The sequence below is a fragment of the Triticum dicoccoides genome, chromosome 5A (genome assembly GCF_002162155.2).
Source record: "Triticum dicoccoides isolate Atlit2015 ecotype Zavitan chromosome 5A, WEW_v2.0, whole genome shotgun sequence".
NCBI classification, from domain to species: Eukaryota; Viridiplantae; Streptophyta; class Magnoliopsida; order Poales; family Poaceae; genus Triticum; species Triticum dicoccoides.
This window is the reverse complement of record NC_041388.1, coordinates 703,167,018-703,174,641: the sequence shown is the minus strand read 5'-3', so window position 1 is coordinate 703,174,641 and position 7,624 is coordinate 703,167,018.

The following is a 7,624-nucleotide window of genomic DNA, read 5'->3' as shown; positions in this document are numbered from 1 at the left end:
AAATAAAAACACAGACGGCAAAGACCTTTGCCGTATGTTTTTTTATTTATAGATGGCAAAGTAGATTTTGCCGTCTGTTTTTTTATTTACAGACGGCAAAGTGAGCACTTTGCCGTCTGTCATTTTCTTTGTTGTCAGTCTTTTTAATTACAGACGGCAAAGTATGTTTTGCCGTCAGCCATTCTTTGCCGTCAGCAATTGTCGGCAAAATTGGTCTTTGCCGTCTGTCCCGATGAAAAGCTTACGACAAAGAATAGTACTGACAGCAAATCTCCCGTTTCCTGTAGTGATAGCCTTCACGATATTTATGTTCATGGTGGATTATATCATACTCATGCTTGCATCCAATGTTTATTAATTTTAATGCATGTACATGGTTGTTATCGCTCTCTAGTTGGTCGCTTCCCAGTCTTTTGCTAGCCTTCACCTGTACTAAGCGGGAATACTGCTTGTGCATCCAATCCCTTAGACCCAAAAGTTATTCCAGATGAGTCCACCATACCTTCCTGCGGTATCTACCTGCCGTTCCAAGTAAATTTGTATGTGCCAAACTCTAAACCTTCAAATAAACATTCTATTTTGTATGCTCGAATAGCTCATGTATCAACCAAGGCTGTCCTTATCTTCCATATTAGGCGGGTTATTCTCAAGAGGAGTGGACTCCGCTCCTCACTCCCAAGAAAATGGCTGGTCACCGGGATGACCAGTCCCATGCTTTATGCAAACTGCAAACTAAATCAAAATTAATTGCAAACAAAACTCCCCCTGGGACCTGATGTATGTTGGAGGCACTCGTTGTTTCGAGCAACCCATGGATTGATACTTGTTGGTGGAGGGGGAGTATAAACTTTACCATTCTGTTTGGGAACCGCCTATAATGTGTTTAGCATGGAAGATATCACCATCTCTTAGTTGTTACATTGACAATGAAAGTATACCGCTTAAAATACAATTTATCTCTATTTCAAAACCGAGCTCTGGCACCTCTACAAATCCCTGCTTCCCTCCGCGAAGGGCCTATCCATTTACTTTTATGTTGAGTCATCACCCTCTTATTAAAAAGCACTAGCTGGAGAGCACAGCCGTCATTTGCATTCATCACTGTTAATTTATATTGGGTATGACTATGATTGGATCTCTTTTACCATGAATTACAATGTCTAGTCAGTCCTTGATCTTTAAAGGTGCTCTGCATTTATGTTTTGCGGTCTCAGAAAGGGCTAGCGAGATACCATCTTGTTATATCATATTATGATTGTTTTGAGAAAGTGTTGTCATCTGAGATTTATTATTATGGCTTGCTAGTTGATTATGCTATTGATATGAGTAACTATGAGACCTGAGAATTATTGCAAATGTGGTTAGTTATGATCTATGCTGAAAACTTGAATGCTGGCTTGACATAGTTACAACAACAAGAGCAAACAGAGTTTGTAAAAGTTTTTCTTTCTTTCTTTTAGTTTGTCAACTGAATTGCTTGAGGGCAAGCAAGGGTTTAAGCTTGGGGGAGTTGATACGTCTCCGTCGTATCTACTTTTCAAAACACTTTTGCCCTTGTTTTGGACTCTAACTTGTATGATTTGAAAGGAACCAACCCGGACTGACGTTGTTTTCAGCAGAATTGCCATGGTGTTGTTTTATGTGTAGAAAACAAATATTCTCGGAATGACCTGAAACTCCACGGAACATCTTAGAAAAAAAAATAAAATCCTCGCCAAAGATGAAGACCAGGGGGCCCACACCCTTCTCACGAGGGTGGGGGGCGCCCCCCCTAGGGCGCGCCCCCTACCTCGTGAGCCCCCTGGATGCCCTCCGGCGCCAACTCCAACTCTATATATTTGCTTTCGGAGAGAAAAAATCAGAGAGAAGAAATCATCGTGTTTTACGATACGGAGCCGCCGCCAAGCCCTAAAACCTCTCGGGAGGGCTGATCTGGAGTCCGTTCGGGGCTCCGGAGAGGGTGATTCGTCGCCGTCGTCATCATCAACCATCCTCCATCACCAATTTCATGATGCTCACCGCCGTGCGTGAGTAATTGAATCGTAGGCTTGCTGGACGGTGATGGGTTGGATGAGATTTATCATGTAATCGAGTTAGTTTTATTAGGGTTTGATCCCTAGTATCCACTATGTTCTGAGATTGATGTTGCTATGACTTTGCTATGCTTAATGCTTGTCACTAGGGACCGAGTGCCACGATTTCAGATCTGAACCTATTATGTTTTCATGAATATATGTGAGTTCTTGATCCTATCTTGCAAGTCTATAGTCACCTACTATGTGTTATGATCCGGCAACCCCGAAGTGACAATAATCGGGACCACTCCCGGTGATGATCATAGTTTGAGGAGTCCATGTATTCACTATGTGCTAATGCTTTGTTCCGGTTCTCTATTAAAAGGAGGCCTTAATATCCCTTAGTTTCCAATAGGACCCCGCTACCACGGGAGGGTAGGACAAAAGATGTCATGCAAGTTTTTTTCCATAAGCACGTATGACTATATACAGAATACATGCCTACATTACATTGATGAATTGGAGCTAGTTCTGTGTCACCCTATGTTATGACTGTTACATGATGAACCGCATCTGGCATAATTATCCATCACTGATCCGGTGCCTACGAGTTTTCCATACACTGGTTCTCGCTTATTTACTTTCCCGCTGCTACTGTTACAATTACTACAAAATACCAAAAACATTACTTTTGTCGTCTTTACTTTTGTTGCCGCTACCACCACTATCATATTACTTTGCTACTAAACACTTTGCTGCAGATACTAAGTTTTCGGGTGTGGTTGAATTGACAACTCGGCTGCTAATACTTGAGAATATTCTTTGGCTCCCCTTGTGTCGAATCAATAAATTTGGGTTGAATACTCTACCCTCGAAAGCGGTTGCGATCCCCTATACTTGTGGGTTATCAAACATTTTGCTACAACTAATTTTAGATCAGATAAAGGTTAGATTCATGCCGATTAACAAAATACATGCTGATGTAAAAATATAGTCATATACAATAGGTACATACATCAGCATTGGAGCACAGAGAATTCCCGCAAGATATTTTCCTCGAATACGATCCCAATGAAGGAATTCTTGTATCGTTTAACCTTATTTTCTAAAAGAGAGATGGGTAAGAAACATGTAGAAAATATGATCAGAATGCTATAAAATTTCATGATGCGAGGATACGCACATGCTTCTTAGAATGGAGTTGACATTCTTTTGCTGGACTGGATCGGACTAGTTCTTTGGCCACTGGAATTTGCTTATTATCAGTGGGAATTGGGTTTCTCTGTGCTGGAGCAGTATTTATGAAAAATGGAGTTGGTTTATTATCTCCTGGCATTTGGATCTTTTGCAAAGACCTGGTTTGTAACCCTTCATATTCTAACATAGCCGTCTTCCCCTTGCATGCCTTATATAGAAGAATGGTGATTCAGTTATAAAACATGCTACAGCAGAGATGGAAAGGTACTGAAGAATAGAAAGGCAGGACATATTGACATGTATTCCCTCCATCCGGAAATAAATGGATGGGTCTAGGCGTATTTCATTTTTAGATACATCCAATTTTATCCATTTCTGCGATATTTAATCCGGACGAAGGGAGTATGATGTAAGAGCTATGGATACAACAGGACAACACAGTAAAAAAACCGACTGCAGAACCAAAGTATTCAAACCCACTGATATGAGATAGTACACTCATGCAGCTCAGGATGCAAAACTACCAGACAGTTTTCCTTGCAAAAATCAACATTGTGGCCTTTAATCATACATTTTGCTACAACTAAATTTAGATCAGATAAAGGTTGGATTCACGCCGATTAAAAAAATACATGATGATGTAAAAATATAGTGATATACAACAGGTACTTACATCTACATTGGAGCACGGAGAATTCCTACAAGAATCTTTCCTCATAAATGATACCATTGCAGAAATTCTTCTATCTGTTAAGCTTATTTTCTAAAAGAGAGATGGGTAAGAAACATGTAGAAAATATGATCAGCATGCTATAAAATTTCATGATGCAAGGATACGCACACGCTTCTTAGAATTGAGTTGACATATTTTTGCTGGACTGGAGCGGACTAGTTCTTTGGCCACTGGAATCTGCTTATTATCAGTAGGAGTTGGGTTTCTCTGTGCTGGAGCATATCTATAAAAACTGGAGTTGGTTTATTATCTCCTGGCATTTGGATCTTTTGCAAAGGCCTTGTTTGTAACCCTTCAGATTCTAACATAGTCGTCTTCCCCTTGCATGCCTTGTATAGAAGAATGGTGCTTTAATTATAAAACATGCGACAGTAGAGAGATGGAATAGGTACTGAAGAATAGAAAGGCATGACATATTGACATGTATTCCCTCCATCCGGAAAGAAATGGATGGGTCTAGGCGTATTTCAGTTCTAGATATATCCTTTTTATCCATTTCGGCAACATGTAATCCGGACGAAGGGAGTATGGTGTAAGAGCTAGGGATACGACAGGACAACACAGCAAAAAACACTAGTTGAATGTAAAACTGTATGCTAGCGGAATACGTACAGAAATAACTAAGACAACATACACGTGTATGATTGGGAAAATAAGATGGCATTGCAACAGAGCACTAGAACAGCACTTCAATGTGAAAAAACATGGTATGGTAGATAGATGAAGTACATACTGATGAATAACAATGCATAAGATATTCAGAAGCATGATGTCCAAATTAAGCAGATGGCATTGCGATAGAGTAGAATGACAGTACTTGAATTTGAAAACATGTTATCATGAATGGAATAGGTACTGAAAAACAGGAAGGCATGACATATTTACATGCATGATCAGCATGCTAAGCACATGGCATTGCAACAGAGTAGATACACTCCAGGACATTATATGCATGTTGTACCCATATCACAGGCCAAGTTAGAGCAAGGACCTTGTGGGGTGAAGAGGATTCATCATCTTTCTGCAAGTCTTCTGAAGAACTGCCTTTATGTGTTCCATCATATTGGATATCATTGACATCAAGTTTATTGGCCTTTACATTGCTCCGTGAGGTTCTTGTGGATATATCAGTGTGTGCAATTATATCCGACATGCATGGAAGACAACTAGTAGTTAGATTTATGTAATGAGTGCATGTAGGAGACGACATAAATAGTAGGACTGGGGTTAACTAGCAGCAACAGGTCTCATAAACTAAAGGGAGAACACAGATGAAAGCTACATAATATGTATCGTTTGTACTCAAGATTAACTAGATGGCACACAAAAGTATCAAAGAACAACATAGGTAATACTAGAAGTGGTATAATACTATAATCACCAGCCTGTGGGATAGCATTGGCTGATGGATGATAACTATGGAACAGCGTTACCTAAAGAACAAGTATCTTAGCTGAACTATAGAACAACGTTAACTCCTGAACAAGACATGTAAGAGATCAGCATGAATATAAAGTGAAATGTGATGATCTATTTTCCATGCTTAGATGAATAACAAAGCCATAAATGTTGCACACAAGTAAGATGAGGGTACAACCTATCTGGCTGCCATCCATAGGAGTGAGCATCATGTGCTGACTTGTCGATGGCCCTGCAGTTGTTGTGGTTGTCCATGTCGGGCACGTGCATTCGATGCAGGGAACTGTTGAGTGGGGACTATAGCTCCCTTCTGGTGTATGCTTCCCTTGTTGGAGCAGTTGCGGTGAGTCGGAAGACGGTGTGTCTGAAGATGCAGATAACGCATAATGTTAAGAACGACATATCTCTTTGATCTGAAGAAATACACTAAGAGATCAACAGCAAGGTACGAGAGTGGTCACACGTCTGTTGACTGAAGACTAAATTGGGGTCACACGATTTTATTTTATTTTGGTACTATCCGATCTACGCTGGATGGCTGGACGTCTTGTGCCTCCCGGCTGACACTGTTCAGAATCTTCCCCGAAGAGCCAGCGACCAACGGCAGAGCAGCCTGCCTCCGCCGTCCCTGGCCCCAGCCAAAACCCCGCTCCCCGCCCCACCGCACTGCCGTGGTTGCGCCGCCCCCGGGCCAATCCACAAAGACTCCCCGTCATCCAGATCCGACGGCGGCAGTACCTTCAACCCACGCAACTCTAAAAGATAGCCATCTAGGCGCTGCTTCCCTGGCGAACTTGCGGCCCCGCACCCTTACGTTAGACACCAGCCAACCGGCGGCCTAGGAGCTCCGCCGCCTCGAGGGGTGCTGCTTCCCATTAGGAATCGATTGGCCCAGAATAAAAATTCAGACAACTGACGCCTAAATCAAGTGATTTGAGATGAGGGTGCGACCTATCTGGCGGGATGGTGAAGTGGGCAGGTCCAGCTGCCGAGTCGGTGAAGCCGGCACGGTTGCGGTGGCGACCGGTGGCAGGGAAAGAGCGATGTCGCGACGGTCGACGGCTACGCGGAAGCAGCGCCAGGACTCTGGACGGATCCGAAGTTGGAGCCGCTCCGACGCCATGAACAACGGCGGGGGTGAATCGTCTCCGGTACGGTTCACGTGGCCATCGTCGAGGCAGCACCAACAGCACGGAGTAAGAGGCACACGGCCCAATGCACGATGGCAAATGGACATCGTCTCTGGCATTAGGGAGGAGGGTGGCTGTGAAATTGGTGCGGTGGGGGGCACCATGGAGGTGGGGCTGAGGTTTCGCGGCTCGGAAGAAGGGAGCTTCCCGGGGAGAAGGTGATTTGGCGCCCACGAGGTATGAATGGGGGGGGGCGGGCGGGGGAGGGGAATTGGGAGGGGAGTGGAACCATGTCTTACGGACGCATTTGTCTGAAATGTGAGGGGGAGTAACAGTTCTACCCTTGCCTATAGGCTTCTCGGCTTGGGTCTGTGTACTGAGGGTCGGGGATAGTAGAGTAACTTTGCTTCTCCCCAAATAGTGGGCGGGAGCGATTTCGAGTGAGGAGGGCGTGTTTTGAACTATAGTGGGCGCGAGCGATTTCGGGACAGGAGAGCGTGTTTTGAAATAGTGGGCGCGAGCTATTTCGGGCGAGGAGAGCGTGTTTTGCCGACCATGGTTTATGAATTATTCGGCACATGTCATTTCGGCCGAGGAGAAGGTGCGCTTGGATGCAGTTACGAACCTACCCTCGATGTACAACGGGCTAATTGATGCGTGTCCCACATAGGACGGTAATTTCGCGTCTCCCATTTATTTGCTCGGGCGAATTCCACTGAGCAGAGATGATGTTTAACGGTTCGTTCAAATTTTGGGAGAACGAGCATCCACGTCTACCTTACCAAGTCGATTCGGATCAAATTTTGAAATATTAGCTTGCCACTTCTTTTTTAGATGGAGAGATGATGCTCGGGAGTAATGTGTTTTTACATGCTCGTTGCTAGCGATTTAATATATGAAAAATAGTTGACCCACTCAAAAACGCGAATCAAACCCAAAATGAAATATCTCGATTCAATGAAATAGCTCGTTCAGTAGGTCAAAATAGTGAACTAAGTCCAAAATTGAACACCTCAATCGAGTAGCATGTTGTACAGTATTATAGTACTCCATGAACATGTTGAAAGTCAAATTAATGAACTTGTTTGATATACGCATATATTCGTTCATGTGTGGATTGCAGACAACAT